Genomic DNA, 10,444 nt, shown 5'->3' on the forward strand with positions numbered 1-10,444 from the left:
GGACCTGATGTCACGGAGCGATGTATGGCTTGGCTAGCAGTTGAGTTGGAAGAAGAAAAGACATCTTAAACAACATTTTGGAAATTATGTTGATCGCCCCATTGTCACGTTGGTGACTAATAACACATGTAACTGTTGTGGTTACATGTCGTAATGCTGTTGCTATGTTACACACCTTAGAAGTGGCAGTCACCTTGGCTGTAGCATAGCTAGAATATAGGAAACTCTTTATACAGCTTCTGCAATAGTGCGATGCTGCCCCACTGTTACACGCTAAATGCACAGAAGTTGGAGAAAATGGGAACACCTGAACACCGGTAACTCCTCAAAATGAAGTGACCATTCTTTGTGTTCATATCTGTCAACCCCTCCTAATACCGCTCCTTTGCCTCGTTTAGCTTCTCTCTGTGTCATGCTGCTGATACCGCTGCATCACATCTTATTACAGGTAGTTTGGGTGTTTTTTGGGTGGTTTCTGACCTGATTCTTGAAACATTATCTGGAGTTCATACTACTATAATGTGATCAAGGTTGTTGCACATCTGACTCTACCTAGTTATATGACTGTCAGATCTCGGGAGTACAATTCTACACAACTCGATCATCGATCCAGCAAACAGAAAACATACTGCAGTTTAAAATATCCGTCTGCCTTCTTTGGCCTCTTTTGAATTCACATTACAACATTCATGCAGAATGCATACAAGGGTGGCATGGCCATGTGTAATTCAGCATAAGAATTACAGCGTGGATTTGCTTCATTATGATTCTGTCACCAACACTCACTGTCCAAGTCCATTTACTGGTACCGGTTACCTTTAAATACAAAATTTCATTAAGGCCAGCTGTGACATGTGCTTAAAATAACATCAAATGATTGATGAGTGATCCCTGGGAAGCACAGGTGCAAGAAAACCACATGGCTGACTGTCTGGGGTTCTCAGTGTCATTAAAATCAAAACAATAACAACTCTCACTGTATGCCATATAAACGTCAGCACTGTTTTGTAAGAAGACATTGAGATTCATGTCGCATCTTGTCACACCCTACCACAGCACACAGGCAAATATAGCAAACTAAAGCATGACTAAGGATAACAAATAGTTTCCAAAACACAAGCTCAAGGTCACACTTGACAGTGCTGACACTGCATTTTAGAGTTTAGTAAACAAGCTGACCCAGATAGCGATAGGACAGAGGAGCACAGTACAGTACATACCCACACCAACACCAGGTTTCAGCAGCTAGCTGAGGCTCAGCGCTCCTACTGTGATTTGTCACAGTGTGTGATGTGACAATACCATGGTGCGCCCCTGTGTGTTTCCACAAGGAGGAACTAAGCCAAGGGCGTGCCTAGCAGATGATGTGGTAAATGTAGCTGTTTGGTCACAGAGGCAATAAAGTGTGTTTCCTAAACAAACAAGGCCAACCAGAGTTCACTCTCTCACACGCTTTCACTTCTTTTCTTTTTTCTTTTTTTTTTTTTTTTTTCATAAAAATACTGAAGTCACAAGTTAAATGATATCCAAGAATAAACAAAGAATAATTAAAACAAACAAACAAACAAACAAAAAACCCTGTCAGAACCCAAATGGCCCACAAAAATACCACATTCAAATACAGTGGCCAAAGTTCATAACGGGTCCAGAAATTCAAAAATTACCTAACCGACTTTGAAACAACCGAGCTGGTAACTGGGAAACAAATGCCACAGTATACATATATTTATACTGGCTACACAAAATAAATCATCTGATTGTCTCTGTTGCATACAGGAATGAACTGTGTGCTTTTGTACTGTTTGAACAGGAGTTATGGGGATGGTACCAGTCAGGCCAATGCTGAGGTTTTGTTTAGGTTAATAATTGTTGGACCTTTTCATCAGGAAAAACACAAACATTGTTTATTAGCTGGATCCCAGAATTTCCACACAGTGTGTGAAAACAGAATTTCAGCTATTAGTCATACTCAGAAATAGAACTAGTGCATCCTTTCCAGATCCCCCGGCAACAAGGGGATCAACACCCATAATGATGGCATGAAGGCATCCATAGAAGCTACTCACATGACTGGAAACACACGCACACATAGATTAGGCTCCAATTAGGCTGACATGCACATGCTGTGAGGAATGGATTCAGATGACATGTCATTTTCTTCCCTTTGTCAGTAAATATGCGAAATGACACTCTGTTAATTGAGTAGATTCTGTGACCTGGAAGATTTCTCATCTAATCTCCATATTCATGCACAGTAATGGGAAAATGTCGCCCCCCCCCCACCTTACACACTCAACCCAGTGAAAACAGCAGTGTGGTTCTGTGACAGTGTTGCAACTACTTGCACTTTAAATTCTGATTACACCCACACATAAGCTACAAGTGCTACAAAGCACTGTTTTACTTTACTTTCTTTTTAGTTGTTTGCAGGGAACCTGCAAAGTAAGAATGTCATTGCTCTGCAGAGCCATTTGTGTTTTGCGGTGTACATGACAATAAACATGGCGGTTTCCAGTGGGATCTGAAACTTGTTGACCTGTGTAGAGAGACTTTTAATAAAGCGACCACCAGGGGGTGGTTCATAGGAGCCATCATCTGCCCCGAAAGTTCATTTGGCTCCAAGTCTCCTTCACCAGTGATCATTGTCTGGCCCCGTTGCCATAGTTCCTACACTCTAATATCTATGGAAACGCCTTTGAACTGCATGAGTAGACCCATTGTTGACTCTCAGTCGAGCCTGTCCTCACACACATGCTCACAAAAGAAAATATACAGTGAAACTAACGCTGTAAATATCAACACACATGCACATATTAATAAACACACCTCCCCAAAGCTGGATAGAAGTCATTTCTACTTCGTCAGATGCTTTCAGTAATTCATCCGCCCACAAGTGTATAATAAGGTTATTCTAACCCCACCCCGCTGGGACCTCTGGCAACCAAACAAATGTGCAATCTAAACACCCAGCCCACATGCATATCTCATCAAACAGCAACGTCAGTGGACGCACAAAGGCTTAAAACAAGGAACTGTTTGGCTCTGTCTGAGACCTCTGAGTCAGGGGAATCGACGTATAAAAATATGGAAGACTGAGGCAGGAGATTGAGCGCAACAAAAATGTAGTTTGTCAAGTTTTTTTACACAAATTATTTTTGGATAATAAATTGATGTCATTGACTATAAAGCAGCTATTTTGTTTACATTACCCCTTGAAGGAAAGTAGGCCAAATAGTCGAGAATGGAAGAGGATAATGTTAATCTCCTGCTCCATAACACATTTTTTTTAAATGGTAATTTTTTTCCATTAAGTCTTCTTCCTTTGCTACTTTATTGGTGCGTATTCTAAAGTGGTAACCCAGTAAATGTTTAACATATAAGCTTCAACTGCTGAAAAGAACCACAGGCAATTGAAACTATGTGGAGATTTGTACACAGACAATGGGACATTTTCATCAGCATGACTAGTAAATGTGCTGCCATGGAAACTTGGCCCTGTATTACTGATGGCAAATAGTCTAGAACAAAGCACTAGGGTGGAAATTCCTGTATCTGACAAATATCCTTGCAATTAAACTAGCCTACCCACGCTAGTTGAGCTAGCCACAAGTCCCCCCAACACACAAACATATCCCAAGTTGAAAGGTTTAAAGGTTGTGTATTTAATGGCCTAGTCATTTCAAAGTTATCTAAGCTCATCTTATTGATTTATTCATTTGTATTACACTTACTTAGCACTTAGTTCCTCCTATGCCGAGTGGCGCATCGGGCAGCTAGTGATCTCCATCGATGTCGGTCAGCGGCGACTGCTTCGGCTTCGTCCCAGGCAATGTCGATGGTTCTCAGATCATCCATAAATGTTCGACACCATCTGATCTTTGGTCGGCCTTGCTTTTGTTTGCCAGTGCGTGGGAAGCCATGTAATGGCGATCTTGGCCGGGTGATAAGGGGGTAGACGTAACATATGGCCCGCAAAGCGGAAGCGCCTTTCTGCAACAACATCGGCTAAAGGGCGGGTGCCTGCTATTCATAAGACCTCTTCATTTGTTATTCGGTCCCGGTAGGAAATTCTCAAGATTTGCCGCAGGCCGTGTTGTTGAAGCACTTTCAGGCATCGAGTAATTGCATTTGTTGAGCGCCAGGTTTCACTAGCGTATAGTGCAGTAGGAATGACGATAGAGTTCAATAGTCTGATCTTGACCCCAACATTCATGGAGGTCGAGTTCCAAATAGGTTGGAGACGTCACAAGACACCGACTGCCTTCCCTACTCTGACGTCAACATCTCGGTCAGAGATCCCGTCATTCGAGATGATGCTGCCAAGATATGTGAAATTCTCTGCTTCTTCAGCACGTTGTTGGTTGATCATGACAGGAACGCGGGCACATGCATAGCCAACTCAGAGTACCTTGGTCTTCTTGGCGCTGATTCTTAATTGGACTTTCGTCGCCTCCCTCTGCAGGGCCGCAGTCAACTCTTGGAGGTCTTCCTGAGTTGAGCCCAGCAGAGCGATGTCATCCGCGAAGTCCAAGTCGGTGAGATTACGCGCTTTGTGCCAGGGGACACCGAGGCCAGCTTGGTCAACTGATTGTCACATGATGAAGTCAATTACCAACAGGAAGAGGAAACGGGATAGCACGCATCCTTGTCTGACGCCAGTATTGATCTTGAAGAAATCCGTGCAGCCGTCATCCGTCCGGACACAGCAGCGGGAGTTGGAGTAGAGACCATGAAAGGCATCTACAAACTGCTGAGGGACTCCATAGTGGCTTAGGATAGCCCATAGAGTCGGCCGGTGGATGCCACCAAAAGCCTTCTCGAAATCAATGAAATTAATAGAAATCTTCCTTTGGTATTCCAATGTTTGTTCAACCATCATGCGGAGGGTGAAGATTTGCTCGACGCACGACCGGCCACTCGAAAAGCCAGTCTGCTCTTCTCGCAATTGTTCGTCCACTGCACGTCGTAGCTGATTCAAAAGAATGAGGCAAAGCACTTTCCCGGGTACCGACAGCAACATGATGCCCCACCAGTTGTTACAGTCACCCAAATCGCCTTTCTTTGGAAGTTTGATGATGACGCCTTTTGTCCAATCATCGGGTACATGTAGAGCTGGGCGATATAAGATTTTTTCATATCACGATATGTTTTTTTCATTTCAGGCGATAACGATATATATCACGATATAAGCCAAATAACTATATTTGTAAGATTTAAATGTGCCGTTGCTCACAAGTAAAATGTGAAATAATCTGCAGCTTGTTTTGATTTAAATATTTATTTCCCATAATAAGTTCAACAGGGTAGATGTACTTAAGGAACATGAGACTTCAGTTTCAGATAAATAAAGGCAAATATTGCAAACTACACAAAAGGCAGCCGCTAAAGCGTTTAAGTTTCAAAATAGAACAAACAAAACAGACTACTAAATTGTCAATTCCACTTAGGAACAAAATATTAATTCTAAAAATAAATCTTAGTTTGTTTTACAGAAGAACAGACAAAATTGACTAACTTTTGTCAATATCAAATAAACTGAGAACTAAAAGAAAATTCTCAATCTCTGCTTGTTGTATAGCTTAGCTTTTCAAACAGTTTTAACAGTGACTTTAGTCTGACAAAAGCCGAATGACGAATTAGCGCTTTCAGTCAGAGATTGAGCATGCACCGGTTTATTGTATTTCCAGACTTGCTTTCGGCACAATTTACAGTGCGCGCTACTCTGTTTTTTGTCAGACTTGAAATAGCCGAAATACCTTCACACTACGGAACTTCTATGGCCCTTCCGTTCGACAAGCTCTCCGGAATTGGAACCATCATCGGTTTTTTCTTCGGTAACCTTCGCTCACGCGCTCGGTTGATTTTTCTCTAGTCGGCAAACTCATTTCCTTCATTACATGGGAAGCCCGGCTGCAAAAACAAATACACATGTGCGCCTTGGCACTTGTGCTGTACGTAACAAGTCACGTGACGTGACGCTGCGGCTGTGATTGGTTCGGCTCTGCGCTACTTAATTTGGATTAGCTGTTCTTTTTTTTTTTTCTTTTTTTTTTTTTTTTAAGAGGACAAGAGAGATGAGGCCTATCGCAATAGTTTAATTTTTCTATCGAGAAAAAGTTATTTTGCAATACATATCGTTATCGTTCTATCGCCCAGCTCTAGGTACATGCGATGTTGACCAGCAGGCATTTAGGAGTCTTGTAAGGGCGGCTTCCAACTGGGGTCCGCCATGCTTCAGCATTTCGGGGAGGATCTCGTCCAGGCCAGCAGCCTTTCCACTCTTGAGGAGTCGGATCAATGTCTTGACTTTGGCGGCGCTGATTTGTATGACATCGACAGGAAGAAGGCCCATGTAAGGTCTTTGGCTTCGAACAGGTGGAGTGGCTCGGGTTGGTTCAGAGTATCGCGGAAGTGTTCAGCCCAACGTTGGTCTCTTTTCAGCTGCAGTAAGGAGGACGCGTCCATTTTTGTCTCGGATTGGGACACAGCGGCCAGTACGAGCCCCAGTTAGATCTCTCACAATGCGATATAAGGTTCGGGTATCATTCCGGTCGGCTGCTTCTTTGTATTAAAATAGATTTGTAATACAAATCCATTTTAAATATCACTGGATTTTGGACAGAGAGGCTGGTTGGTCATATCACTCAGTCCTACTCAAAACAATTTTCCATTCAGATAACATTGTAGCTCAAATGATAATAATAATAAAAACTTAAAGTTTTTAGGTGGTTTGCATTACTTTCTGTAAAACCAACAATGAGCCTTAAATTTCAGATTTAAAGTCTAAAAAGCTATATTGTTCACCTGGGTAATAATACAGTCACATTAAAATGCCACCGCAATACGTTTGCCATCTTGTCTCATTGGGTGTAATAGACACACATACACATGCTTAAACAGCATGGCGTTTCATCCTCTCCAACCTTGTGGGCCTCCATCCTGTCTGACCAAACCCAGAGCAACTTGCTGAAACATGCCAAATGAATGACAGAGAGAGAAAAGAAAATCTAAGATGATAAAATTAAGCCAGCATGTGCGCAAACGCACACATTCCCCAACAAAAGGAAAACACTCGAGTCCAAGACTCAATCAATTTGCAGTGAGAAGGGAGAGTGGAGCCACATGTTTTTGATAAGTCCTCTAGCAGAGCAGGGTGAGGTAATGATGAAGTCATCTCTGTCCTCTGGACAGGTTCAAATTCACTGGGCTGTACGCATTTTAAATAGCTTTGGGCTCACAAACACGTATAGGTTTTTCTTGTGTAGTTCTGCGCAATAAAAAGACTGCATAAAACATTGAGGTGTGCAGGAGGTATTAAGGCCAGGAAATAATAAAGGTGCACCAACATGTGGTCACTAAAGCACCTCCTAACATAAAAAAGCATTCATCAATTACCTTCAGTCTTAATATCCGCCTCCTTGTTTTTCTGTTCCCGTTTCCACAAAACATTACCAAGCAATCCAGACTTAGTATAGACACGCCTCATTAACGATCCCTACAGACTGCACCCACTCAACCAGTCACAGCCACTCTGTTATTAAGTCACTTAATCTATGAGGCTGTCAGTCCAGTCCTCCGCCACAGTGGACAGTGTACTTCCTGTGCCTGAGCATTCATCTGAAGGTTAACTCAACTCAGTCATGTCTTGTGCTATTATAAAACCATTCATCAGGAGAGAAACAAGAGATCAGCTCAGACAGAAAGACGGCAGTTGTGTTGAACCCAAAGACTCCCTTCTGCTTGGCTCGTAAAGGTTCTAAGCAAATGTAACTGTGTGCGCAGAATACAGGTAAACAGCATAGGAATTTAATTAAGATGCAATGTAAGTTTAGTTAACAAGCTCCAATTTGCTTTCCACCACTATCTAGCACTAGCTGGTTTACATCACTTTACCAATAATCATTTGATAGAGGGTGAGTCATAAAGTACTGAAAGTCATATTGGTGGGGAAATCCAGTTAGATCACCTGCATGTTGCACCAATAACACCGTACAAGGAAGGGCATACAGTATAGTGATAATAAAGGTAGATGTGCCGGTGGATGGAAATTTGGGAGGAAAAACAGAAATCTTCAAAACCATATCAGGAAAGCATGATCAAGGTGTGTGAAAGCAAAGCTTTATCATAAATTATCTGCAAAAAAGCTGGATAAACTGATAAATGTTAGCCATTTTCCCCTCCACTCTGTCAAAGCCCAATAATCTGCAATATTCCTCTTCTTCAGTCAACTAACATTAGAACCAAGAGACAGAAACCTCACCATCTCCCCTCCCTCGAGTCTCCAGCAACTGCAATATTCATGGGGACCTTACGAAACACTTGGAGTAAAAAACACAAGAGAAAATGGAGTTTGCATCAGAGAGGATGTGCGGAGGTGGAGTAAAAATAAATATGGAATATGCTCGCTCTCCCCCCCCCCGTGCAGTCACTGGTCTGGGTTAAATAGCTCAGTTATAGAAAGTCCCTGAAGGATTTTGAAGTAGGGCCCCTTCGATCTGAGTAAATCAGAGAAAGGGGGGAATACCGTTTTAGATTTCACGTCCATATGGCAAACATTCACAGCTTTTCAAAAAGCTCCGCTGAGCAAAATAAAAGAGGGGAAGAAACAGAAACAAAAAAACAAAAACCCAAGATCAAGCATGTCAGGGTCCAGGCATTTTGGAGTCAATTATCATATTTGTCTGGGTCCATTTTAGGTTCGGACAACCAGACTTTGGCGTGGAAATGGATATCCTTACAGAGTCTTTACAGGTTGTGAAATATCTCATACACAGAGGTGCTGATGAGATGGGGTGACATAAAGGGACAAAGAAAGCGAGAGAGGGATGGAGGAAGCTTTCTTCCAGGCTTCTGAGCATAACAAAAAAAAAGAAAAAAAAAAAAAAGAAGAAAAAGAAAAATACGGGGGAAATTTAGGGAAATGACAGCAAGCAATGAAATAGAAAGGAGGAATGACTATAAAGTCAGCTGCTGACCATTTAACTGCCCTTCAAGAAGCAAGCCTTGCCACATGACAGCTATTGTGACATACGGTGTTATTGGCTGTGGGCAGGTATTTTGAACTGCCCCTACAGTGAGTGATATTCACTGTTTATTTAAAGAAACCAGATATGAAAAGATTTTTACTAGCCAGAGGCGCTTCTGCAGGGGAAAGAGCTGCCTAGTTAGACTTCAAAAAAGGCTTTATTGTGGGCAAAGTGGTACTCCCAGATAAAACTGAAGCTTGTCGTTTCCACTTACATCCAGAGAGCAAAAGTTCAACAGTTTTGCAAAAAAAAGGGTTTATTTGCTTCTGAACCACAAGTCTTGATTGATGAAAATTTGCTAACAACTCATGTGATTTTAAGCTATAAATTAAAAAAAAAAAAAAAAAAGATGATGCAGCAAACATCACAACCGGCCTTGTATATGGTATTTCCTTTGGGTCAGTGCTTTCAAAAGTAGTTCCTGAGGTCAGTTGTTTTTAATGTTCTTACACATTCTGGATTTGGAGATGTCAGACTCAATGTGAAACTTTCTGTAAATGAAAAGAAAAAAATCCTGATTACAAGGATTTTGTTGTACGCTTTTTAAGTATTAGAAACCGGCTAAATGCTAGACATGTGTAGACAGGCATTAGCCATCTCTGAAAACACATACTGTATGTATGTTGAAATTGGGGATGCTCCACATATGGCAGACATTGGCTCTGTTGACCGAAATTAGCTGATCAGGATCGGATTAACTGATGACAATGACTTCTTTCTTTGTTTTTAAAGCTTTTATGTCGCATCAGCTGCAAGCTGGCTGGATGTTGGATGATGAAGTGATAAAAGGCATAAATAAAAGGGGAGAAAACAAACATTAAAAAGAATACAAACAATAAATTATTAATAAATGAATAAGTTAGTTGTTGTAATTTAAACACTGTTTTTACACTGGTGCAACACTAATAGTAAAGCTGATAAAGGACACTGAGTGCAGGTGCAGAAGGTACTACTATAGTATACTTGACCTTCAACTTTAAAAACTCACTGAAAAATTGAAATGTTATAAATTACTATTATAAAAGGTCAATAAAAGGGCTCCCAAGCTAGAATGTTTTCCACTGTTCAAATGAATAAATGAAAAGCTGTGTAGACCCACGGTACATGTATTATACACCAAACATGTGAATACCTGCAATGAGGAGGTCTCGCGTTAGAAGCAGCCAGTAGATCTGCAGGCGTGCACTTGTCCCCGACCTTCTCTGTCTCCGACTCGCTCAGCTTCAGCTCAAACGAGCAGATGTCCGGTAACTTTCACTGACGTTCAGGCAGTAAGGTGGTGTTGACCCGCTCCCAGTGGGTAGAGCAGGCAGCACGCATGCTGTGGAGATCATATGCCGGCTGAAGCGGAAACACGACATCAGCTCACAATATAGCAGGAAGTGAAATCTCGTGTGCTGAAGTAGGCGGTGCATTTT

At 41.8% G+C, this 10,444-nt stretch overlaps 1 protein-coding gene across 1 annotated transcript in view; it reads right to left on the bottom strand.

Moving 5' to 3' along the window:
• Positions 1-10,331, bottom strand: part of add3a (adducin 3 (gamma) a) — a 103,420-nt gene extending 93,089 nt beyond the window's left edge. Inside the window, exon 1 of the mRNA XM_063476614.1 lies at positions 10,159-10,331. The gene's annotated coding sequence lies outside the window, so the exon portion shown is untranslated. The remainder of the gene's footprint in view (positions 1-10,158) is intronic.
• Positions 10,332-10,444: the final 113 nt, after the last annotated feature.

This window comes from Pelmatolapia mariae, linkage group LG6, assembly GCF_036321145.2.
Source record: "Pelmatolapia mariae isolate MD_Pm_ZW linkage group LG6, Pm_UMD_F_2, whole genome shotgun sequence".
Taxonomy (NCBI): Eukaryota; Metazoa; Chordata; class Actinopteri; order Cichliformes; family Cichlidae; genus Pelmatolapia; species Pelmatolapia mariae.